We start from the raw sequence: 27,580 nt of genomic DNA, 5'->3' as shown, positions 1-27,580 counted from the left end.
TCTGCAGCACTTTTCCCTTAGTGGAGTTATGCAGTGTACACTTGCAGATGTCACAAACTGCACTGTACTTTGGCAGTCATACCTTAAGCAGGCAGCTTTGCAGACTGGTCTCAGCTGGAAACCCTTCAAGACCTCTCATCCTCTGTGTATGCTCCTTCCGCCTCCTTTGTGAATGTATCATCCTGTGAACAATGGCAAGAGACAGACGTGGTAATTTGGCGTGCGATCAGTGACACTCCCATTGATTGTCTCCCTTTACCTCCAATATCATGGGCCCAGATGGCTTAATACATAATGTAAGAGAGGGCTGGGGGTTTATAATTGGTTTCCATTGTAACTCAGCCGGTCACGGCCACCCTGTCGCTCTGATCCCCTATTAGCTGCGGGACAAACACTCCTTCTACTTAATTAAGCTCAGCTTTGATGATCTCCTTCTCAATGAGGTTCTGTCCCAAAACCTGCCACTTGCACATGGGCTTCTACCTGTTACCCGTCCTCCCCTTGCTTCTCATTCACCTCCCACTGGGGATCCAGCTGCCAGTGAGTGCAGGGTCCGGAGGGAGCCAAAGTGATGTATGCTGTTTGGAAACAGTCTTTTAAAAAGATGTGCAATGGGATCTTAATATACCCCAACTGCTAATCTGTTTTTGCATGTGTGTCCTCTCCATTATTTAAGCAATTTTGATGTTTGTGGTTTCACTTTTGACCAGCCTTTAAGTTGCAATTACTCTGTTTGCAGTAGATGGGAGTTGGATGGGAGCATATGTTTGAGTTATTGTAACCTCTGCTGATCTGCCAGTTATAATTAGGGTATCCAGCTTCTCCCCATTGTTAGGAAGTTCTTTGAACATTGATTTTATTTGTTCTTTTGCTGTTTGGCTGACAATTATTTGAACATCTTGGCTCAATTATAAAATGAAAGGACTGTTGAATTTGACTTACCTTTTTTGCAATTTTTTCATCATCAGCAAATCACTTAATGTTGAATCTCACCATTAGACCTCAGAAGAGCTCATCTTAAATGTAGAATCTCACCATTGGAAGTCTATATAAAACTGAATTGCTCCATTAGGACAGCCTTTAAAGCAATACCATCTCCACTGATAAGGCTGCCTTTAACTTTAAAAGCTAGATTCTCTCCCATTGGTCGGGGCAACAAGGCACTGACTCATGTATCTTTGTAGCTAACCCAGTGACCTTACATTGCAACCTCTCATGGTACATTCAGAATAATATTGTTTCATATGGGGCTACTACCATAGTGAGGAAGGGAAAATTAATATGGGAATAATCTTTAAAGCTGATTTATGCACACAGATTATTTGATACAATCATGGAATAATACTGGGCAAAGAAAATGAATGAATAGACTAACAATAGGCACTAAGGGTAGGGGAGCCTTGATAAAATGGCAGTAATGGTGAGACACATTGTCAAAATGTTGTCTGATGCTTGAAGGCATAAGGTGGGGAGGAATTTAGTAAAGCAGTCAGTGCAACTTCCGTCACCCTATAAATTGCTAGAAAGTGCAGCAAGAAATGCAATGACCATACAGGGGTGACTAAGGCAAGTGAGGACACTGTTGGTAATCTGCATTTCAAAGGTCAAATTCATTACCTGGGTTTAAGGGAAATGCACGTCTGTGAAAAGAAAGCTCTGCAAACACTTGAGTGACATCTGAATGCATTTTTTGCGCTCTGAACTCACAGAGCCCATCACACACATTCTGCTTGTATTGAAGGACAATGGATTTAAAGAGACAACATGGTAGCACCTCTCAGCAACATGTGACACATATGCTTACATGGGACAAAAAACAGGTGTATGTACAATTCATAATCTTTAGTAATATGTTCTGTTCTTGCAAATGAAAGGTCCCGAACAAATATTAAATGAGAACTGCAAATTGGAGAGTGGCAGTGATTTTGAGTGGAAAGAAATGGTACCCTCTTCACACTCTGTTTTCCTGTGCTGATACAGGACTTTAGGGATCTATGGACTTGTACACTAAGGTCCCTATGTTCCTCCGCACTCCTTAGGGACCCATTGTGTATAACTGTTCCTTATTAGATCTCCCAAAGTGCATCATCTCACTCTTACCAGGATTAAGTTCCACCTGCCATTGTTCTGTCCAATTTACCAGTGGATCAATATCAGATTTTAGCCTGAGACCATTCTACTCACCATCAACAATAATCCCAATTTTCATATCATCTGAAAGCTTATAAGTTAAATCTTCTACGTTGACTTCCAAGTCATGAATGTACATAACAAACAGCAAGGGTTCTAGCACTGATCTATGTGATACACTGCTGGTCACAGATTTCAAATTACAAAAGCATCCCTTCACCACCACCCTCTGCCTCCTAATTGCAAACCATTTTGGATCCAGTTTGTCCATCTGCCTTCACATCCTATCAGTTCTTATCTTTTGGACCAGCCTTCCATGGGGGACTTTGGCAAAGGCCTTACTGAAATCTAGCTAAACCACATCAACTGCATTACTCTCCATCAATATATTTAGTCACATTTTTAAACAAAACTCAATTAAATTAGTAGGAGAGGATCTCACTCTAACGAATCCATGCTAATAAATCTCTGCTTTTCCAAAGATTAATCCAGTCCTTCAAAACCTTTTCTAAAAGTTTTCCTACCATTTGACCTCAGACCAACTTGTTTGAAGTTAGCTGCCCTTCCCGGCTGCCCTTCTTAAACAAAGGAACCTCATTGCTTCCTTCAGTCATCTGGCACTTCTCCTGTGATCAGCAAAGTACTAATTATCTCTGCTGGGATCCCAGCAATCTCCTCCCTTGCCTCCCCATAGTAGTCTGGGATATATCTTATTTGGTCCTCGGTCTTTATGCACCTTTATGCCTGCTAAAACATCTAATATTTCCTCTTTATTAATTTTAACATTCTAAAACCTTACCATCCCAACTGATATCCTCAGCTACAATGTCTTCCTCCTCTGTGAATACAGATGAGAATTATTTATTTCAGACCTCACTGGCTCCATGCACAGGTTGCCCCTTAGGTCTCTAATAGGTCCCACATTTTCTCCAGTAATCCTCTTACTGTCAGTATACTTATAAAAAACCTTGAAGTTTTCCTTGATCCCTCCTGCCAAAGATATTTCGTGGCCCCTCTTTGCCCTCCTAATATCCTTTATAACCAAGTTTCTACACTCTATACTTTTGAGGATCCTCCCCTACTTTTAATGCACTGTAGCTGACATATGCTTCCTTCTTTAATTTAAAAATCACATAACACTGGGTTATAGTCCAACAGGTTTAATTGGAAGCACTAGCTTTCAGAGTACTGCTCCTTCATCAGGTGGTTATAGAAAGAAGTAGAGAGAAACTGACCACAGAAATGGAAGGATTGAGAAACAGAGGAAATATGGCGCAAAACCTTTTATGCAGCATTGGATTAGGAACTAGAATGCATGCCTAACAATATGGTGATTCAAAACTGTGATTCAGAAAGAGTGGTAAGGGCGTGGAATGCCCTACCTGCTAATGTAGTCAACTCAGCCATATTAGGGAGATTAAAAAAATCCTTAGATAAGCACATGGATGATTTTGGGATAGTAGGGGGATGAGCTGGGAATAGTTCATAGGTCGGTGCAACATCGAGGGCTGAAGGGCCTGTTCTGCACTGAATCGTTCTATGTTCTATGTTCTAAAATGTAGATAGCACCTTTCTAATCAAAGCACCTTACAACCAATTAAGTACGTTTGAAGTTTAGTCACTGGTGTAATGGAAGAGACATTACTGCTGAATTTGCTGTTTTATCTTTCTGCACTGTAACCCTTTTGTGATTCTATAAGTTTGACATAACAAAGTTATTCATACATTCCTTTCAGCCATGAGGAATAAACATGAATCAGAATGCTAATGAGACCTCCCCTGCTCTTAAGAATAGTGTCATATCTTTCTCCTCCAGATGAAAGAATAGGCAGTTTCAATTCTGGCTTTCAAAAGGGAATTGGACAAGGTCCTGAAGTGAATATAAAATATGCAAGGCAAGGTATTAGGAAAGTTTGGAAAAATGGGATGAGTTACATTCCTTTTGCAGAGCATGGCCAAGGCCTCATCAAATGACCTCGTCCTTTGCCTTAACCATTTGATGAAGCTATGATTTTCTCCTTGTAAAAAGCAGCATTTGGCAAATTCCACTGGAAAGTAAAGGAAAAAAGTCCATCCCAAAGTAATCTACATAAAATATCCTGAGCATTTCCCAAACTCCAGCCTGTTCACTAATTCTTGTAACTCCTGAGAAGTGCATTGATGTATCAGTGTGAAACTTAGCTTCAGAGACAAGATACTTTGCAGTATTTTTTATTCATTCATGGGATGTGGGAACCACTGCAAGGGCCAATTTATTGCCCAAGACTGATTATCCATGAATGGGTAGCTTGGCCATTTTTAAAGAGTAAGCCACATTGCTGACCATATGAGAATATCCAATAAGGAAAGTTAAGATCTGGTATGTGGTCCTTCAGCTTCCTGCATTTCTAATTTTCTTGCATAGACTCATAGAGTCAGAGATGTACAGCAGGGAAACAGACCCTTCGGTCCAACCCGTCCATGCCGACCAGATATCCCAACCCAATCTAGTCCCACCTGCCAGCACCCGGCCCATATCGCTCCAAACCCTTCCTATTCATATACCCATCCAAATGCCTTTTAAATGTTGCAATTGTACCAGCCTCCACCACTTCCTCCGGCAGCTAATTCCAGACACGCACCAGACTCTGCGTGAAAAAGTTGCCCCTTAAGTCCCTTTAAAATGTTTCCCCTCTCACCGTAAACCTATGCCCTCAAGTTCTGGACTCCCCCACCCCAGGGAAAAGACTTTGTCTATTTATCCTGTCCAAGCCCCTCATAATTTTGTAACCTCTATAAGGTCACCCCTCAGCCTCCAACACTCCAGGGAAAACAGCCCCAGCCTATTCAGCCTCTCCCTATAGCTCAAATCCTCCTCCAACACAAATGACCTGGACAATCCCCATCACTGTTTGCAGTTTGTTGTGACAAAATTTCTTACATTACAACAGTGACTACATTTCATAAGTAATTCATTGGCTGTGAATTACTTTGGGACTATCACAACAGGTGCTATGTAAATACAAGTTCCTCTTTAACCTAAAAGGATGACATTGAAATACAGCTCAGTATGAATCACTACTGCAAACTTATCTTTAATGTCTGAAGACATTCCTCTGGCAATGTCTTTCATGTTTCTGGAATTGTCAGTTATTGTTTAAGTGCTGCCAGATTGTGGAACAAAGTGCATTGCCTGTGCACAGTTCAAATGAAGTGAAGATCTATAGTTCTTTTGGCCTTTGAGTTCAAAGCCTTTTAACTTGGACTTCCAAATGGCACCCAATCCAGAGCCAAGGTCATTTTGATCAATTTGTGTTTATAACGTGAAGCTCAAATATTGTTCAATAAACAATGCAAAAATGATAGGTGAGATTAAAATTCACTCAAAACCCATTCCCCTAGCCAGTGTTAAAATTGGGCCCATTAATTCAGACAGTTTGAGAATAAAACAAATACTTTAAAATACATTTCGACCAACATAGCATCAGCAACACAATCTATAAAATGCATCTGTTTCTGCAGACTAACTTCTTACAAATGGTTCTTATTCAGCTTGAAGCATACAAGACTCAACCATAGCAACTGAATGACAACTAGTCAGCAGGAATTTAAAAACAAGAGCTAGAAATAAATTGCAATTATCAAACACCTATGTCAATCCCAGGACATTCCAAACTGTTTCACTGCCAATTAAATATTTTTAAAGTATGGTAACTGTTGTAATATATGAAGCGTAAATAGATTTTTCGCTTTTTATAAATTTTTGAAGTTTCTAGCACAGATATTTTGTTTTCCCGATGTACCTATATACAGGGATTGATAGTTCCAGTGAATTTGGCAAATGGGGGCCTTCCAGCATTTCCCAAACCTACTGCTTCTGAGTTTAATGGTGTGCAATGTTGAGAAAGATATAGGAAATCAATGGCTAACAAATCCTGTTTTCCAGATTGCTTTTGGCTATTTCCACATGTGGTGGTCAGCAGTCAATTCTGGCCAAGAATCCTGATAAATTCTGGCTTTCAGTGTCCAGCAGGATTGCTATTTGTTAATGCATAAGTAAGCTTGTATTTATTATCAAGACTCAATGAGTTAGTTCCATGTAATCACCTCTTTCTTATTTACTGATGTACTTTGTCTCTAGTGCTCTTGAATGTCGCATTACTCCCATAGACACATCTCTCAGGGGTGTTTGCTGGGCTCAACTGCCTTGTAAACAGCACTAAGCAGTGCTAAAGGTTAGGGCCAGGGTTGGGATCAGTATTGAACTTAGACTATTTACTGTGTCAGCCTTAGGGTCAAGTTCAGAGTCAATTCATTTTCCTTTTTTTTTCTGAACTGCTGGAGGCCATCAGCCCATGACGTAAAAATATTAAGAAACATTTTACAATAAATTCCTGATGTTATTTTCTTTGATATAGTCACAGAGTTGTCAGAAAAAAAATGTTATTAAATCCTTGAAGTGTTTAGGTCACTGTTTAAAACTAAAGGATAGAGATGTGAAGAATTCTTTTCTCATAGAGGCTCATGAGTCTTTGGGACTTTCTCCCTCAAAAGGTGGTGAAAGCAAAGTCCTTGAACATATTGAAGGCAGAGGCTGATACATTCTTAATAAGCAAAGGAGTGAAAGGTGGGAATGCAAAGTAATCAAGTCAGCTATGATCATATGGAATGGAGGAGCAGACTCAAGGGGCCTCCTGCTCTGAATTCAGATATTTGTATGATTCTTTGAAATAGACTATGAGAAGCAATAATGCTATACCTCACTTACTTTATGAATAATATTACAGGCTGTCTCACCTCTGCTGTCAGCTTTATTACAACATCACAAAGTAATTGAAGGGAAGAAGATTACCTTGATTCATGTATCCAAAAAGATTCTAAATTACACTGTGGAATGCAATCTTTGCTAAATCACTGCAATGTTTACGGATGCTTGTATCTGCTTATAAGTCCATTTATGTGTAAACACTATTTTTATGAAGAAGGACTTCCTGACATATCTCCAATTGCTTATAGAAGGGGTGTTAGTGATAACTTTATTTCTTTATTTTTCTGTTTTTGTACTTGGAAGGCTGTGGTGCTGAACTTTTTAACTTATTTCTTTATTTTTGTACTTCCGTAACAAAAACTTTGTACTGCGATACTTTTTACCTAAGATGGCACCAAACATGGCAATATTATACACTTTTCACTATACTCTTGTACCCTGGACTTGAGTATACTCATAACAATAAAAATTAAATCTAATGAGATGGACCCACCATAAACTGTGGACGGTAAAGCCAATCTCCACCAGCCTTAATTTCCACAGATTCCAACGATCAACATCTGGTGTCAGAGACGTTTTCAGTTAGATTCTGCATGCATCAAAGAAAATGTCAGTCCACAGCATAAACAGAGTCATGGCAGAACACAAAGCTGAACTGACACTTCCTGAAGCTCTAATCAAGAATAAAATCTGAACATTGTAGATCGTTAAACTCTAGGTGTGAAGCACTAGGTGTCAAGTTAGTCCAGTTCAGCAGGCATTCCCAAGAAAAGAGAGAAACACTGACATTCCTATGGCAACTTGAATGACCTGATACCTTTTGCAGTAATGTGTCAGCATTGCTTTTCTCTGCATGTGTTGCGAATATGTGTGGACCATTTTAATATTTTTATTTTACCTGTAAAGTCACTGTTAAATGGAGGAATGTAATACAAATACTTGCATAAATCAAGTTACAACCGGTAATTTATCAGTTTTACATCTAAAATTATTTGAACAATCACCTTTGAATTTTTGTTTAAGTTTTAGAGAACCAGTCCAGCTGATTGAGATGAAAACTTCATTTTTCAGTAGCTATTAAGTGGCCAAGCAAAGTGTGGTAACTAGTGTCATGGGTGGTTTGGGGGACAAAGATGGATGGGGAGAGAGATAAGATTAGATTAGATTAGATTACTTACAGTGTGGAAACAGGCCCTTCGGCCCAACAAGTCCACACCGACCCGCCGAAGCGCAACCCACCCATACCCCCACATTCACCCCTTTTAACCTAACACTATGGGCAATTTAGCATGGCCAATTCACCTGACCTGCACATCTTTGGACTGTGGGAGGAAACCGGAGCACCCGGAGGAAACCCACGCAGACACGGGGAGAATGTGCAAACTCCACACAGTCAGTCGCCTGAGTCGGGAATTGAACCCGGGTCTCTGGCGCTGTGAGGCAACAGTGCTAACCACTATGCCACCGTGCCGCCCACACGGGGGCACAGATAAGAAACGCAAAGGCATGATGAAAGATGTTGGGTTAAAGGATACTTTCAAATGTGGCAAATGTTCGGTATTTAGGGTGACAGGCGCAAAACTATGGAGAAAAATGACTGAAAACTCTCCAGACTCTACTGGTAACTGCAAATTACTGCCAATCTGCATTCAGCAGCCACCCACATCCAACCTTTATCTGCTACTTCTTTAAACATCATACTACCCTTGGCCAGCACCATAGCTGATTGATCTCTCTCGCTCTCTCTTGTAACGTGTGATCATCTCTGGAACAGTGATGGTGTCTGCAATTTGTTGGTAGTATACAATTTCTACAGCTCTACCAGCAGCTTCTTTCGCCAGAAAGATGGTAATTGTTGCACTCCAACTGCACTGGGACAAAATCTCAGCCTCTACGTTAGATGCGGAATGGGGCACCAGTAGAAGCTGACAAGTATAATAATAATAACCAACTGGATAAGGAAAGATGCCAGTGGCATCACTTTAGGTGATTTGAAGTTGACAGAGGATAAAGTGTGCAGTCAAGAAAGAAAGTTTTAGCACAGTGCAATCTGGGCACGGCAAAGACACAAAATAGATGTTAACATGAGTCTATGTAAAAGAGGGATGAAACAGTGCACTGTTTCAGAAGTAAAAGCAGGCGGTCCTGTTTGCTTGGGGCATGGGACTCAAAGCTCAGCTCAGGGTGGAGCAGAACAGAGAGATTAAATGAAACTGTTCATAGCTTCACAACACTGGTGCCCTAAGGCAAATGCTCATTGGAGGTTACAACTGACCTGTGATATTCCCAATATGATGATGTTGACAGCAAGATCAAAGTGAAAAAATTCTTGCCTTCAGAAAAGATAACTTCAAACATTCTCAGATGCAACACAGTACAGTTCAAAGCTCTCAGGTGTGTTCCAGATAAATTGAGCATCACTTGCCACCTCTTTAATGTTAACAGTGAATACATAATGTTAGTTTTACTCTCTCTTGCTTAGTATTGATCACATTAAACTGTCTACTTTCTATTCTGTTTGAACATATGGCATTAACATTTTACATGCAAACTTTTTAAAATGTTGACATTTATTTTGCTATTCTCTTGTGTGCAGAAATCAAAGTTTGAGATAACACGATTTCTTTTTCTTTATTTAGGAATTAGAAACCCCCAGGATCTGACAGACTCTTTCAGACAGCTTTCTACAATAAAAGCAAAGTATCACAGATGCTGAAAATCTGAAACAAATGCAAAGAATGCTGAAGAAAGCCAGCAGGCCTGGCTGCATATGTGGAGAGAGAAACAGAGTTGACATTTCAAGCAGAAATTTTCCACTGGTGTGCCGTGAAATTCTCAGGAATTTGCCACTTGCATATTGTTGTCTGATACTGTGTGTGTGTAGAGATTCATCACCTGCACATATGTAGGACCAAACATTTGTTCTGAAATGAAACTGCACATGCACAGTAAACTGGCCTGCCTGCCTGGATACATTTCCACATTACCATGAATTGTAAAGTGAATATCTTTTAGAACTTTTGTTTTTACATATACCACCCATCTAAATCTTAAATTTGAAGAAGAAAAGCATTAAGTTTCATGTCAAAAGAGGTGCTGCCTCTGCTAATTCAGTCAATGAAACATCTGAACCCAAAGGGAAAAAAATAAGAACTTTCCAGAGACAGTATAATGAGAGTTATCTGAATAGGAGATGCCATCTGTCCTTCACCTGAATGTCTCATCTTCAGAGAGAAGTTGATAAACACTGTGATGGCACCAAGTGACTTAAAATGCCATTCACTGATGAAACATCCATTTCTTGTGAACAAACAGATTCAGTACTTCAATAGTTTGGGAGGACAAAACATTAAGCAGACACAATGTCTGATGAAGTGCATGTTGGTATTGGGATAAATCTCAAGAGGCTAGTTACTTGGTGGCTGAGCTTGTGGCAATATCAAGGAAGTCCCATACCATTGAGGGAACATTAATCATGCCGGCATGCTAAAAAAAAGACAGAGGTGTGATGTCAGGAGCTGATGCTGCAAAAGAGATCAACAAAATTCCACTCTCTGATAATACAGCAAATTTACTACAAGTCACCTGATATTGAAGAGGTACTGCAAAAGAAGGTAGCTACGAGCCAGATGTTACTTTGTAGGATGACAAATCCATTGATATAAGCAGATACTGCCAGCTGTTCAGTATGCTGAATAGAATTCCATTTAGGAGAATTTCTTCTTCGAGAAGGAGCTTCTGAGTCAAGCTACTGGTGAAGAAATATTTTGGGTAACAGATACTTAGCTGAGGAGAAGAAATCTTACCTGGGCCATATGTTGAAGCAGTTGCACTGATAGAACAAAGAGTTTCTTTACAGCTCTTGTAGCCAAAACAACATGACCCGAGTGAACTACAGTATTACAGCAATCCATGAAAATCATGAATTATATAAAATCATGCCCATGGAAATCACATTTTGTTGACTATTTTGTGTGCCAAAATGGGGGCTAAGCATCAAAGTTAACTGAAGTACAATGATTAGTGCGGGGAATGTTTCTGTCCCCAGTTCATGACTTCCAGAGAGAGAACTGACAGTTTTCAACAATGCCTGACCTGCCATTAAATGTTACTGTAGTTATTGGAACGAGGTCAGCCAGGCGGATCTCATAAAATGTGAGTTCCCTGATTGGGACTGTTAGTCTGGTCCAATCAGGGAGTCCTGGCTGACATATAATAAAAGAGTATCAGGGGCTCTGTTCGCTCTAGGAGCCAGCTCTGAGCTAGCTAAGTCACTCCAAAGCTAATACTTATGAACAAACCAATTGGACTATAACCTGGTGTTGTTTGATTTTTAACTATATTCAAACATCTCAAGGCACTGCAAAAGAAATTTGAATTCTCCTCCCCACTCAAAAACTATGGAAGACAATGACTGGATAAGTGGTCCATTTAGTTCACTGACTTCTGCTTCATCACAAAAACTGCCATTAAAAGAAAAAGAGGAATATGCAGAGCCATGGATAGATTGCACAATGAAGCTGAAATGTGAAGAGGTATCTTCGTGCGTGAGTGACTGTGGTGCATGAATATCTGATGATCTCTGACTATGGTATTGCTGTAGAGTCATAGAGGTTTACAGCACAGAAACATAGCCTTTGGCATATGTTTGCCATTTGCGATAATATATCTCTGCAAGCTTGCATTTTCAATACTGGCATACATATATAACAGCAGAGAGTGCTTGACAGTGGAGCAAGATTTGCTGGTAGCCCTCTCGTCAATTCCTCCCCAGATCAGAAAGCTCTGCGCACACTGGCAGATCCAGGTTTTTTTCTACTAACCTGATAAATTGAAATTTAATCTACTTTGTAATTTTCTCTGATCCTTTGTTTGTGAATAATTAAAATAGTTGAGTTGAGCAGATTTTCTGTCTGTGCTTACAGTCGAAGGTGGTGTATTTTTGCTGGTTGCATGTAAATGTAACGTTTATGAGCAATCAATTCAGCTGAGAAAGGTCGAGTGTGCCATGGAGCTGTTTGTCTAACTGAAGAGTGCCACATTACTGAAAAGGCTGGGAACCATTGGTTTTGATTCCAGTATAATTCTTCTTCAGAATGCTGAAATCCTCATTGACAATTACACTATTTTGCCTTTCAATAAAATAAATTTGTTTTCTGTTGCAACTCCCCTTTTTATTGCAAGATTCCTCACGAGTTTATATCGAACACCCTTTGGCAGGTTTGTGAAATTCATGTAGGTAATGTCATTCGGGTATGATTTTAATCCATTTCAGGTATAGGCACATAACCTCTTTGAAAGGGTGATCAGTAAAAATTCAACTATTGAATGTAATAATATTATGAAACTATAGGGAACACATACCAACCTAAAGTGACTGGCACCATTCTGCTTTCAACTCTCAGTCGACCCAATTTATTTAAAATATTCTTTGAACAATTAGCTTTAAGCACAAATGGTCCTTGGCTAATTACATTTTAAGATTTGACTTTGATTTTAGCTCTGCTTGGACAATTTGTGGAAAGCTTTTTCTTCAAGGTGCATATTAAGCCATAGAGTGACAGTGTCATATAGCACAGAAACAGGCCCTTTGGTCCAACTCATCAATGCTGACCAAATTTCCCAAACTAAACTAGTCCCATTTGCCTGCATTTGGCCCATAACCCTCTAAACCTTCCCTATTCATGAGGTATAGCATTAAATTGGAGACAGTTCAGAAATGATTTACCAAGACATTGCTGGGAATAACGGTTTTACATTGGAAAAATAGGCTGGACAGGCTGGGAATGTTTTTCACATGGGTAGTTATAGGGGTAATCTTGAAGAGGTCTATAAAATCATGAAGATCACAGATAAAGTGAATAGCAAGGGTCTTTTCCCTAGGGTAGGAGAGTTCAAAACTATGAGGCATATTTTTAAGGTGAGAGAAAAAAGTTTTTAAAAAAGACACGAGGGACAATTTTTTTACACACAGAGTGGTTCGTGTGTGGAATGAACTGCCATAAAAAGTGGTGGGTGCAGGTACCGTTACAACAGTTAAAAGACATTTGGATAAGTACATAAAAAGGAAAGGGTTGTAGTGATATGGACCAAACACAGACAAGAGGGACTCGTTTAGTTTAGGAACATGTTAGGCATGGACTAATTGGACCGATAGGTCCATATTGTATGACTTTACCCGTCCAAATGTGTCTGAAATTTTATTAAAGTGCAATTTTTGGATAAAACAAGAAGTTTTAAATTACCTTCCAGGCTCATGACCACTACAATCTAGAAGGACAAGGGCAACAGATACTTCCTCCCTAAAAGCAATTTGGATCTATCTGCAGCACATGAACTGCAGTGGGGTTCAAGAAGACAGCTCACCACCACCTTCTCATGGGCAACTAAGGACAGGTAATAAATGCTGGCCAGCTACCTATGCCAAAATCCCCTGAGTAAAAGAATTCTGTCTTTTAATTGTCATTTGATTACCCTGAGGTGCAAATTCTGTGCTATCAACCTAAGGGTTCTTGATGAGCAACCCGGGCCCAGCCCAACATTTAGCATTGAATTTCTTTCCATTGGAATAGTATTACTAGGTCTCCATTAGGGTTTAAAAGAGGGAATGAACAGGTAAACACCATAAGACCATAAGACCATAAGACATAGGAGTGGAAGTAAGGCCATTCGGCCCATCGAGTCCACTCCGCCATTCAATCATGGCTGATGCGCATTTCAGCTCCACTTACCAGCGTTCTCCCCGTAGCCCTTAATTCCTCGAGACAACAAGAATCTATCAATCTCGGCCTTGGAGACATTTAGCGTCCCGGCTTCCACTGCACTCGTGGCAATGAATTCCACAGGCCCACCACTCTCTGGCTGAAGAAATGTCTCCGCATTTCTGCTCTGAAATGACCCCCTCTAATTCTAAGGCTGTGTCCACGGGTCCTAGTCTCCTCGTTTAACTGAAACAATTTCCTAGCATCCACCTTTTCCAAGCCATGTATTATTTTGTACGTCTCTATTAAGTTTCCCCTTAATCTTCTAAACTCCAACGAATACAATCCCAGTATCCTCAGCCATTCCTCATATGTTAGACCTGTCATTCCAGGGATCATCCATGTGAATCTCCGCTGGACACGTTCCAGTGCCAGTATGTCCTTCCTGAGGTGTGGGGACCAAAACTGGACACAGTACTCCAAATGGGGCCTAACCAGAGCTTTATAAAGTCTTAGTAGTACATCTCTGCTTTTATATTCCAACACATTACAAAATGGAGAAACTGGAAATGTGCTTCTGTCAGAAACTCCTGGTTTATAATTACTTTCCAATGTGAGGGAGGCCAAGAATCTCTGGCCTCTTCTAATTGATAGACAAAATAACATGAGTGAGCAATGCATCAGAAAAGGGAAAAAATCCATGTAAATCTATTTATCAATAACAGGTTTAAAAATCTTTCATTTGCATGCACCACAATTCATCTATAAATCAAACTTTCTGTTATTACATTTTTATTATCACTATAAATTCTTGTTCAGAGAAATGTCTGTGTAAAATTGTGGCACTGTAGTTACAATGTCCCACCAGTAGTGACAATAGCATGCCTCATTTATGTTGTTTCCAGCTCCATGGTTCCTATTGCAGTATAACTCCAATGATCCAACCGATGTAAATCCTCTGCATTCTAAATAACAATATTTTAAAGTATCAAAACACAGCAGAATTTATAATATTAACATGAGGACTGAATAATATCTCTCGGTCTCAGGTCAATTATTCCACTTCATTTGTAAAATCTTCTCAGCCTCCAGTCTCTGGGTACAATGTCACAGACTATTAGCTCACAATATTGTAAGATTTTTGCAAAGAGCAAACATTTCTTAAAACATTCCATCTAATTTCTATCATACTTTATCACACTTTAAATGCCACATTTAAGTAATCACTCTTCAATATAGTCCCTGATTCAGATGAACATAGCCACAGGAGATCTGTTAGAATAAAGCCAATATGTGTAGTCAAGTTTACAAATGTATAAATGCATGTAATAATACAAATGTATAACTGCATAAGCAGTTATTCTCTAATGTACAGGCATTGTTATTAGCTCCTAGTTTTATTCCTTTCTTTGTCAACAGACTTCTTAATGACAGTCAAGTCATTAACACATGCAACTTTTGCATCATAAACTTGTGAATATTTCAAAGCGCCACTATCTGTTAATTTCTACACACCTTATGTTGAGTGGTCTCCTTTCTTCCAATGTTTGAGGAGTCTGTTGAGCAAATCTTATTTACCGACACTTAGATGAAAGAAAGGGGTCATTTCAAGTTCAATTACAAGTTTGTTTTGAACTTGTTTTAGTCTTGGAGATGATTAAAAGGCTTTTTTTTGCAGCAGACCCTGCTCAAAAATAATTTGTCACATATCACCTATTGCATCTAGCCATTTCTTGCAAGAAGGCAAATGGTTGTCAGGTCCTTAATACTAGAAGTAACATCAGTTAACAGTCCCATTGCGCATATTTCAAAATCTGCTGTTCACCACTTTAATAATTATATTGCTCTTAACTCCTCAACTGGTTTGGTGTTCCAGACAAATGGAGTTTCAGTGATCACTTTTCTCACATACCTAGAGAGACGCTCTTTAGTTGGTAGTATTTTCAGATTAAAGAAGCAACAAATTAGATTAGATTACATTACAGCGTGGAAAGAGGCCCTTCGGCCCAACAAGTCCACACCGACCCGCCGAAGCGCAACCCACCCATGCCCCTACATTTACCCCTTACCTAACACTACGGGCAATTTAGCATGGCCAATTCACCTGACCTGCACATCTTTGGACTGTGGGAGGAAACTGGAGCACCCGGAGGAAACCCACGCAGACACGGGGAGAACGTGCAAACTCCACACAGTCAATCGCCTGAGGCAGGAATTGAACCTGGGTCTCAGGCGCTGTGAGGCAGCAGTGCTAACCACTGTGCCACCGTGCCGCCCAACAATGCTTCAACAAATTTAAGGAAGAGATAGACAAATCTTTAATTACTAATGGGTTGGAGGGCTATGGACAGTGGGCAGGAAATTGGAATTGATGCAGAGGTAAGATCAACCATGATCATATTGAATAGTGGTACAGGCTGGAGAGGCTGAATTGCTTACCCATATTCCTAGTTAGAGTCATAGAGTCAGAGAGTTGTACAGTGCAGAAATAGACCCTTCAGTCCAACTCATCCACGGTGACCAGATATCCTAGATTAATACAGTCTCATTTGCCAGCATTTGACTCATATATATCTAAATCCTTCCTATTCATATACCCATTCAGATGTCTTTTAAATGTTGTAGTTGTACCAATCTCCACCACTTCCCCTAGGAGCTCATTTCATACATTTATCATCCTCTGTGTGAAAAGGTTGCCCCTTAGGTTTCTTCTACATTATTTTCCCTGTCTCCTTCCCTATGCCCTCCAGATTCGGACTTCCCAACCCTGGAAAATAGACTTTGGCTATTCACGCTATCCATATCCCTCACGATTTTGTAAACCTCCAAATGGTCACCCTTCAGCCTCCAGTGCTCCAAGGAAAATGGCCCCAGTCTATTCAGCCTCTCCCAATAGCTCAAATCCTCCAACTCAAGCAACATCCTTGTCAATATTTTCTGAACTCTTTCAAGTTTCACAACATCTGTCCGATAGCAGGGAGTCCATAATTGAACACAATCTTTCAAAAGTGGCCTAACTAATGTCCTGTACAGCCTCAAGCTGACCTCCCAACTCCTATACTCAATGCACTGACCAATAAAGGCAAGTGAACCAAATACCTTCTTCACGACCCAGTCAACCCATGACGTGACCTTCAAGGAACTGCACTGCAAGTTCTCTTTGTTAGGCAACACAAAAATGTTGTTCTTATGTTCTTGTATTGCTCCAGTTCACAGAAATCACACCATAACAATGAATGCTGTGTTATTGTTTGGAATAATAGTTGTAATGTTGGAGTTCATTAAAATGTCTAATAATGGATATTTAAGAATGGAAAGAGGATTGTAGCTGTTTCACTATTTGATATGAAAGGTCACCTTTTTGCTAATTGCTGGTAAGGTTATGCCAGAAAGGACAAGAAGGACATTCTGAAGTTCAACACCACATTGATCAAAGCAACCTGCTTGATTGACACCCCCTTCAAGGTTCACACCTTCAAGGTTCACACTCTTCACCACTGACACACAGTAGCAACAGTGTGTACTGTCTACAAGATGCACCGAAACAACTGCAGGCTCTTTTGAGAGCACCATCCAAACCTTCAATTTTCAATCGTTTAGAAGGACAAGAAATAAAATCATAGAAACACCACCACAAAGTCACACAGCATCCTGATGTGAAACTATACCACCATGCCTCCTCTGCAGCTCAGTTGAAATCCAGGAACACCCTTTCTAACAGCTCTGTGACTGTACCAATACGTTCAAAGGACTTAAGTGGTTTGAGAAGGTGCTTCACTGCCATGTTCTCTGGGGAAATTAGGGATTGGAAATAAACATTGGCTTAGACAGCAGTTCGCACATCCCTAGAAAGACTATTTCAAACTATTACAAGTTACCAGTAATGCCTTGATAAAATTGCTCAGTGCTGATAACGTTACGCAGTTTTGTGGGTGTTTTAATTCCAGGGACAGAACAACTGCGAACTAAACATAACATTTGCCCTCGATGTCATTCAGAGCAAGACCAATTGTAGTCTTTAGCTTCTAAGTCTAAATTGTAACTACTGCATGCTGTGTAAGGCTTGTCATGCAAGCTGCCTTCAATAGCTGAACAGGAATTAAAAAAAATAAAGATAGTAAGAAACCCCTTGTTCTTTCCTACTAATGGAAAGTTAATTGCATAATTGTGTTTAATGGTTTAGCATTGAGCCATGCAGACTCAAGGAGTCAGCAGAGCATTTCTCTGTGATGTTAGGTAATCTCACCCAGGGGAATGGTAGCTGCCACTGTTAGTCTAAGGAGGATTGGTCTTCAGAGGAGATGAGCTGACCTGGGACTTCCAGTCCTCATCAGTCCAAGGGTCCTGATTGAAAAATAATATACATGTGAATTTTGTGTTTGGACAAAGTCAGACTCTGCTGTCATTCAACAATTGAGGTTTGTTAAATATATTATTTTACTTGCATGGCACTGTAATCTTTTGCTATAAATTCTGTGTCTTATGGTCCTACTCCACAACCGCCTGAAGAAGGAGCAGCGCTCCAAAAGCTAATGTTTCCAAATAAACCTGTTGGACTATAACCTGGTATTGTGTGATTTTTAATGTCATTCATCCCATGACGATCAGTCACCGAAGAAGGATCATTTGGCATAGCTTGAAAAAAATGTTCAGAGAACCTTTTGAAATCAGGAAATGAGATAAGAAATAGGAGAAAACAAAAAAAAAGAGAAAATGAGGTATCAGTGTATTCTTTCAATTGATTGCTGAGACACAGCGTATTACAGAGATGAATAATTGGGAGTAATACCTAATAATACAGTAATAACTTCACCGCTATTCATCAGAATCTGTGCTCAGAAATGTTTCAATGGAAATATAGTTTTGCAATTCCGGAGTTCCCGCAACTGGCAGCAAAATGTTAAAATGTTGCTTGGAATTTACAGACTTTGCTCGCAGATGGCAAATGCAGACACTTAGCTGTGGTGTAACTTACTGACATGTCTTAATGCCAGCAATTGGATGGTTGTGGCATTTTTTATTTTATACAGCATACCAAAATCTGCATGCATAATAAGAAAATAGTTGAGTTCTGTGTTTGATATAGAATGAGTACATGCGTACTCTTTCCAAAGTAGTGATAGTGAGACTGAGACTGGCATAGAAAAGGGTGACATAGAGGCACAAGATATGACAGCTCCAGTAGTGGGATCAAGCTGTGCCAATAGTTCTCAAGTGGGTGATACTATTTCCGGCCGTGCTGTTCTGTGAGGACAGGGTTGTGAGGGGTTATGGATAGGCCTTTACCCACAAGGAGAAGTGCAAAAGGTTTTCTTCAACCCAAAGCTGGTCACCTGAGCTGAGTTCAGAGCCACCCTGGTGCAACTCAATTGGTAAAGGAGGTCAGCGGCAGCAGACTTCAGGCAAAGGAGAGGGAGAGAGGAAAATAGCTCACTCATAAAATGGATTGAAACTGTCCCAGAATTAGAATGTGAAATAGCAGATGGTGTTCAGGTCCGCAGAACGATAATGTTTGCAGAGAGAACTGCGAATCCTAATAATCATGCAGTCTATTAATTCCCTGTCAGCTCCGGCGGACCCTATCTAGAATTCCCAACACATAACTCACTGACAGCTCCAATTGCTATACTGATTTAGAAAAAAAGAGATTTTTTTTTTCCATTTACATAGTACTTGGGGGACTCATCATGCATTGAAATTACTCTGCTATTCTCTTTTTTGTCTGTTCATCAAGGTGAGCGGCCGGCACTTCTGGGGACCAGGACTCTTTGTGTCAGGGTTAGTCATGAAGATTTTTTTTTGATCTTGTTGTGATTTCTTTGAACAGCTCTGAACAATGCAATTCTAACCAAAATTGATTTCCTTTTAACATTTTACTCCATGTCTATATTTCCTCCTGGGCAGGCAATTTAAAACGATGGAACCTGAGAATAATGTCAAATCGCTCTTTGCCTTTGCTCAGTATTCGCTAGGCAGTCCACCTGGCTTCATTAAGATGCAAGTGAAAAATACATGCCTGTCCTTTCACCCCTTCATCTGTTCTTGGGACACATGCAGTGAGATATAAAGCAATGATTACTGCCAATTTATATTTCTCTCTTTACTATTAATACCTCATTCCACAATTCCAGTTACCATCTGATGATTTACATATTCTTTTTCTCACTCCCTCACTTTCACTAATATATTTTTTCTTTTTTATCTCTCTCTATTTGTTTACTCTCTCCCACTCCATCTCAATTCTACTTTCTTGCTGTCATGAGTGAGAGCACAGAAGAAACCCTTATAAATCAGTGCTATAGCTGATAAAGGGCAATGTGCCGGAAGTATGTTGTTTTATAAGCAACGTAAGTGGAAGTCTGAAAGTCTCTAAAACTCTCTGACAGGCAGACACAGAAACATCTATAATGTTAACTTCTCCACCTTCTGATGCTGCCTGGCTTGCTGTGTACTCCCAGCCTCCTGCTTGTCTATCACAGAAACTGGAGCAATCCTGCTTTATCTTCTGCGCCATTCCATGTAGCAAACCCTGAAGATACTGGAATTGCTACATTAAAGAGGAAAAACAGAAGAAAATTTACATCTATGCAGTACTTTTAACAATCTCAGGGTATCCCAAAGCACCTTACAGTCAATCTTTGAAGTGTAGTCACAGTTGTAATGTGGCAAATAAAACAGCTGATAGACAAACATTAAATAATGGGATAATGACCAGATAATCTCTTTCATTAGTGATCCTGGATTGATGGATAAAGATTGCCCAGGACACTGCTTTCTTATCAATAAGTACACCTACTTTGCTGCCCCATATAAATGACTAGACAGGTGATTTCACAGTTGCCGAGCGATAACTTTCCTACTCTGTATATGAGATTCACCTCGTGTCAGCTCCACTTGTCCACCTGATTTGTGCTTCACATGGTACTCTATACTGTATTCCACTCTCGGATTCAAGGGGAAAGAAAGCCTGTGGTCAACAAAGGATATGTTGCCAATATTTGTACAGCAAATAGGAAGACACTTATTGTCTCTTGCTACAGAAATGCAGCCATGACTGCCTATTAGCTACTGACTGTTAACAAATAGTAAGGAAATGAATTACATGAGATCAGCTGCCATGCTGGGGAGGCAAAATACCAGTGATATCCTCCCTTGCTTATTTCTTCAATGCTGAGCCTACTCCTCATGATGGATAAAACATCACAGGTTGTCTGCTCGCTCATCAGAATGAGTTATTAGATTAGATTAGATTACATTACAGTGTGGAAACAGGCCCTTCGGCCCAACAAGTCCACACCGACCCGCCGAAGCGAAACCCACCCATACCCCTACATTTACCCCTTACCTAACACTACGGGCAATTTAGCATGGCCAATTCACCTGACCCTGCACATCTTTTGGACTGTGGGAGGAAACCGGAGCACCCAGAGGAAACCCACGCAGACACGGGGAGAACGTGCAAACTCCACACAGTCAGTTGCCTGAGGCGGGAATTGAACCCGGGTCTCAGGCGCTGTGAGGCAGCAGTGCTAACCACTGTGCCACCGTGCCGCCCAGTTATGTGCTGACCTTCACAAAAAGTCACCTCTCTGAAAGGAAAATAAAGAGCGCCTTTTGGAAATAAAGTGAGAGCCGCCTCTTCTACCAAAGTACAAAATATGAATATTATGAAACATATATGTTGAATTATGCCATTGATCTGGGTGATGTCAAAGCACCATCTTCTTGAAGCACACACATACGCTGCTGGAGTTGTGACAGTAAAAGCACACATTATCATTTTGTCTGCCAACAGATTGGAGATACAGCTCAGCTATTTTTTCCACTACCTTTTGAGATGAAGTCGTTTTATAGTTGTGGAGCATTCACAGTGACTAGTGTTTCAGGATGCCAGTCATGTTCATATTGCCCCAGCCATGGATCATAACCCTGGATCAACCTTTAAGTCCACCATGGTTTTTTAAGAGGATTACTACAGCCAAACAAATTACCACAGATGTAAATTCAGTGCCTTTCTGGCAGAGTCCTGCATGAAACCATGGAATGTAACACCTGTCCAGAGTTAGGGAGTTGTCAAATGCAAAGAATAAAAGAATAAGTAGAGATAGTGAGAGGCTGACGACTCAGTCCCTTCTCATCAGGAAGCCATCTTCTGCAGATAGGATTGCGTCTTAGCTTTCAGGGATATACAAAAGACAGGATTTAAAGCCTGAAGACCGAGTTAGTCGACAGCTTTGAGATCAGCCATTAAACGCCCCTACATTGCAGGTAAAGAAAGGCACTGAATTTATATCTGCGGTAATTTGTTTGGCTGTAGTAATCCTCCAAGTGTTACAAAACATCTACTGTTGAAAGGAACCAGAACAAATTAATTTCAATGAACCTGTAAAAACCAAGAATCTTAAAATCGACTGTTCAACCATCAATGTTGATGCTACTGACTAACAACCAGTGCAATGGATGTAACCTACTTCTATTGCTTTTTCATGAATGACACAGACTTAAAATCTTTAAAAAATGTTTAAATTTTTATTTTTCGGGGAGTTCTCTATTTATTCCTAATCTGTGTGTACATGTGTTGCATTATTGATTCTCTTAGTTAGTAACGAATAAAATCATCAAACTCAAGACATCCTCATTAAATTAGCTTTATTTGGTCTGTGAGAAACATGTCTACAAAAGGAGGAATCTGTTTATATTAAGTCTGTTTCAGCCAACAGAGGATCTAGGTGAAAAACTAAGGGGAGCTAATTCATCCCCTTATTGAGTTGGGTATCCTGTCTGGAACCTTAAGAAATTTAGGAACCTTACCTCAGAATAGGTCATAACATAGGGGTCTGTCCAAGGTTTGAAGTTGTAGACAAATGAAATAGGGTGCATAGATTATTACATTCAAACCAATTTTTTTTTTTAAATTGCAAAGGCTTTGTTGACTTTACATTCCTTTAGTTTAGAAATTCCTGCATTCGATGTCATCATATTTGTGGCAAAATTAGAGGAAGCTACTTTTAAATGGAAGAACAGTTCAAACAGTTTAAAGATTTAGCAAGACACTTAGGATGAGGATTTCATGTGAAAGCCTGGAAACTCAAAAGTTTTGAAGGAATGGCCAACCATTTACTAGTAGGAATTGATGACAATAAAGTGGATAAAGCAGCAACGGAGAGATTAAAAATTTGAGAACAAGGAATTAGAATTTCAGAAAAAAAAAGAGATGGAAGGACAGATAGACAGAGAATGAGAGAAGAAAGACAAAGTAAAATGTGAAAGAGAAGGAAGGGGAGAGCGAGGACGGAGAAAACTTCAGGAAAAATAGCAGGAAAGGAGTTTGAACAAAGACACATCGACCTGAAAGACAAGAATCCACCTGCCTCTGATCCACAAGAATCCACAAGCTCAGATTTAGAGGTAGAGACAACACAGTTTGCTCATTTAATCACTATGATTGAGGAGGCAGAGGTGAGCAGCTAGCCCAGCAGCTAAATTGACCAGCTCAGCGTTGGGTCTTATAACGGCAGCGTACATTTTCTGGGGAAGGTCATGAGATTTACTCCCTTTTGCCTGAGGACAGTGTCACTGATTGAGAGGCAGTAATCTTATGTTCATACCAGTTAGTGCTGACGATATCCCATCAGAAGTTGCACTCCATTAGGAAATGACCTGCCCAGACTTACCTGGAATTTGAAAGGATGAAGCAGTTTGCTCTTAGAGCAGTGTGTATGGGTGCTTAAAATGGAAGCTGCTTAAGAAAACCTCTATTAAGTAAATATTCTGGAGGATTTCAAAAACTCTGTCCCCTTCTCAAATTGCATGTAACATTGAGGATAGGGAAGCTGAACAGCTGCAGGAGAAAGCATATGGTCTTTTCCCTGACTGTACAGTTATGCATTCTATTGCCAGACAAGGTCAGCTACTGAAGGTTGAGATAGTGCAACAACCAGAAGACCATCCGGTCGCACTGTCGGAAACATTTTTTTGGGGGGCATCTAGAAGACCACAATGATGTAATAAATAGAACTTTCTTGGTAACAGCCCAGCAAGCTGACCCAGTATCAAAAATGTTAGCTCAGATTGCTCACACTGAGGCTGAGCCAGGATCATCCCAGAAAGCTGCCTCATGAATAATGAGGTGCTGATGAGAAAAGGGAGGGAGACCCTCGCAGCTCTGTAATAAGTGAACCATGACCAATAAGGTAATGGTGCCACTTGGGTACTGAAGGGAAAGACTGCGGCTCACTCATGAAATATTTGGTGCTACTAAAAGACACAGAGTTCAAGAGCAAGGAAATGATGTTAAACTTGTATAAGACATTTGTTAGGCCTCAGCTGAAATGTTCAATATAGTGCATCACATTAAAGGAACGATGTGAACACTTTGGAGACAATGCCAAAACCATTTACAAGAATCAGTCCAGGGATGAGGAACTAGACTAGATTAAAGAACTGTTCACCTTGGAGGGAAGAAGACTGAATGGAGATCTAATGGAGGCTTTCAAAACCATTGTCAGACTGGTTAGAATGGATCGAGGGCAACTGTACCTGCCCATAAAAAGAACGAGAACAAAAGGCCTAGATTTAAATTGATTTGCAAAAGAAGCAATGATGAATTGAAGAAAATCTTTTTCACTCAGCGAGAAATTAGGGGTATGAAATGCACTGTCTGGAAGTGTGGTGGAAAGAGGTTCAATTGAGTCCTTCAAGATAATATAGGATACTCATTGGATAAAAATAATACGCATGCGTTTGGGGAAAAATACAGGAGATTAGCATGAAGTAAAAGTGATCTTTTAACAAGCCAGTGCAAGTACAATACGCCAAATGGCCTTTTTCCATGCGGTATCATTTCTGAGGTTCTGTGATTTTGATAACTGGGCATTTGGGTCTACTCAAAACATGTATCAGGTAGTATTCTTACGAGCAAACAGCTCCACAAGAGTTGTGAAGGTTTTCAGAACCAGCCACACCTGTCAGAGCTAACCAAGGATTATGGGGAGTAGATGGTTATGCAGAATTCAAAAATCAAACAAATCGGACATGATCTTATTGAATGGTGGAGCAGGCTCAAGAGGCCGAATATGTGGTGCTGGAAAAGCACAACAGGTCAGGCAGCATCAGGGAGCAGGAAAATCTACATTTTGGGCAAAAGCCCTTCATTAGGAATGGTGCCGAATGGTCTACATCTGTTCCTAACTCTTACGCACTTAATTGCTCCAAGTTTATTTCAACTGCAGGCACTCTCCCATGAATAATTACCAATAAAATATTATTTTAGAAAGTATTACATGAAAATGATAGACAGGAAAACACCAACTATTCAATCAAGTCTGATTCACACATCAATGATATCTGAAGTATTGTAGCTAGACATTTCCCACCTTCTTCTGAAGCTCCTTGTAGAGACACAATAAACCAGTAAAATAAGGAATAATAATGGAAAAGAATGGTTCTGAAGTATTCCTCTCTGGTCCCACTCACAACCAATCCAGGAGAACTCATGGCCCAAGTGTCATCTGTTAATTCGGATTCTGCTGGTGTCTGTGGAACTAGACAGCAAGGATTTAAGAAGATGAGAGTGATGGAAAGTGTTATGAAGATGTGGGTGTACTGTACCTTTAAGACAGCTAAAAGCCAATGGAACTACTTGACAGCACCAAGTGTTCTGAATAAGACACAATGTAACATGAGGTCCAGCAGCTAGGGTAGCTGGTTGCCTGGAGACAAAAACAAATTTGAATTAGGCCAATCAGTTTGAATTATACCCCCAAGACAAACACTGAACTCAAATCAAGTTTGAATTTAGTATATTGACAATACTAAAAGCTAATGACACAATCCAGTGCTTTGGGGCTCTAAGACCAAGAAAAATGAACAGTTGAGAGAGAACTGCCAAAGACCAACAGATGTCGGCTGCTCATGTGAACTTTCTGAGAGGTACCTGTCTAGAGAAGGCATTTGCACAAAGAAAAACAATAACAACAACCTGGAGAGTAACTGCAACAAGAAGATTCGACAGCCGGCTGGTTTTGAAATTTGAATTTTTCAGTAAATTTTAATCTGGGGTTTTATTGGACTAGTATTATACTATAGTATAGTATTACAGTATAGGAAAGTAAACGAGGTTAGAGAAAAGAGTTGTAAATAGTTGTTAGTTAATTATTCTTATTATACTTTGTTAATTGTTACTTTAAATAGTTCTTGGATTTTCACAGATTACTGCATGGGATAAATCTTTTCTGTGTTGCTAGTTTAAACTAGGTAGGAATAAAACTGACTCACTAACTAAAGCCTGCAGCTTGTACTACAATAGAGAATATTCCTGGAAAGTACATCATTGCCTGTGACATACTTTGTAATGTCAACTTGCTATGAAAAGCACATAGAAATGCAAGTTCTTCATTTTAATTAATCACAAGGTAGCATGACCACAGAACATAAAACGAAGAAACAGCACTCATTCTAAATCAGAATGAGTCAGCATGAATCCAATACTCAGAGATTACATTGGGGCATGTTCTGGAAGCAAGGGGTCATGTTTTGGTGAAAGCAGAGAAGGAGGAGAATCTAGAATTAAAGCTGTTTTTAAAATAACACTCACTGTTGCAATTCTCAAAATATTTCAAAAAAGGTTGCATACACTACATTCGAGAAACAGTTTCAATTCCTTTAGACTCTGTTTTGATTGGATAGTGCATAATATAAAAGGCCTGATGTTTTTGAGATGTCAAAAGTAGATCAGGCTCTTCTGATGATTTATACCAAACATGGTCAGAAAAGCAAAAATACAGGAGTGTGGACAGCCCTGACAAGTTTATTAGAGAGTGTTTGCCATGTAGCCTATCGATCACTGTCCTGCACCTGGGACCATACCACAGGACATGTTGGAGCAGGGAGAGGAAGCATCAGCTGCTGTCACCCCATGGGAACATAACTATTTCAAACCAGTCCCTGCTGCTGAAATATTAACAGTGAACAATTCAGCTTAAAAAGGGGCAAATACCATTGCTTATCACGGACAGTAATTGCAAAACACTGAAGGCTTTTTCTTTGTCATCTATAGGTGATTAAACTTCCCAACTGACATCAGATTGCAAAACTAACAGTGCAGCTTGTCAAATATATTCTTGTCTACATGTTCAGCTTCCATGGAATTTCCACATCCTGTTAGGACGAGTTTTATAATTAAGTGTTAACCAGACTGTACATCGACAGTAGATGTTTGCAGCTGAATACTGAATATTACAATGTTAATATACAGAGATCCCTGCAATTCGATTGAGGCAATGTGCTGATACAATCATGAGCAGAACTAACAGTTTTAATACAAATGAAAACATTTGCAAGCACATTTCAGAAGTTGGGGTGCCATCCTAAGCCAAGGTTGCATTTCTCTAGCATCTTTAGTCATCTCAGGTCATCCTAATGTGCCTGATGGTAAAATGCAGCAGTGAATTACAGCACAGCATGTCCCACAGACAGAAATACAACAATTAATATATTATAATCAATGTTTTTCAAGATGTTGGTTGAAGAATAAGTATTGGCCAGGAAAGCCCTTGGTATGCTCTCCTTTATTGGTCAGAGTATTGAGTATAGGAGTTGGGAGGTCCTGTTGCGGCTGTACAGGACATTGATTAGGCCACTGTTGGAATATTGCGTGCAATTCTGGTCTCCTTCCTATTTGAAAGATGTTGTGAAACTTGAAAGGGTTCAGAAAAGATTTACAAGGATGTTGCCACGGTTGAAGGATTTGAACTATAGGGAGAGGCTGATCAGGCTGGAGCTGTTTTCCCTGGAGCGTCGGAGGCTGAGGGGTGACCTTAAAGAGGTTTACAAAATTATGAGGGGCATGGATACGATAAATAGACAAAGTCTTTTCCTGAGGTGGGGGAGTCCAGAACTAGAGGGCATAGGTTTAGGGTGAGAGGGGAAAGATATAAAAGAGACCTAAGGGTCAGCTTTTTCATGCACAGGGTGGTATCTGTATGGAATGAGCTGCCAGAGG

At 40.0% G+C, this 27,580-nt stretch overlaps 1 long non-coding RNA gene across 1 annotated transcript in view; it reads right to left on the bottom strand.

The window, feature by feature from the left end:
• LOC122540721 (uncharacterized) overlaps positions 1 to 25,288 on the bottom strand; it is a 48,920-nt gene extending 23,632 nt beyond the window's left edge. The window contains exons 1-2 of the long non-coding RNA XR_015752054.1: positions 25,189 to 25,288; positions 83 to 182 (exon numbers count right to left, since the gene is read on the bottom strand). This is a non-coding gene — a long non-coding RNA (uncharacterized LOC122540721). The remainder of the gene's footprint in view (positions 1 to 82; positions 183 to 25,188) is intronic.
• Positions 25,289 to 27,580: the final 2,292 nt, after the last annotated feature.

The sequence above is a fragment of the Chiloscyllium plagiosum genome, unplaced genomic scaffold (genome assembly GCF_037043375.1).
Source record: "Chiloscyllium plagiosum isolate Xiang-an unplaced genomic scaffold, Cpla_swu_hap1 HiC_scaffold_29, whole genome shotgun sequence".
NCBI lineage: Eukaryota > Metazoa > Chordata > Chondrichthyes > Orectolobiformes > Hemiscylliidae > Chiloscyllium > Chiloscyllium plagiosum.
Note: the sequence above shows the minus strand (reverse complement) of the source record. Positions and strands in the feature narration are given on the sequence as shown.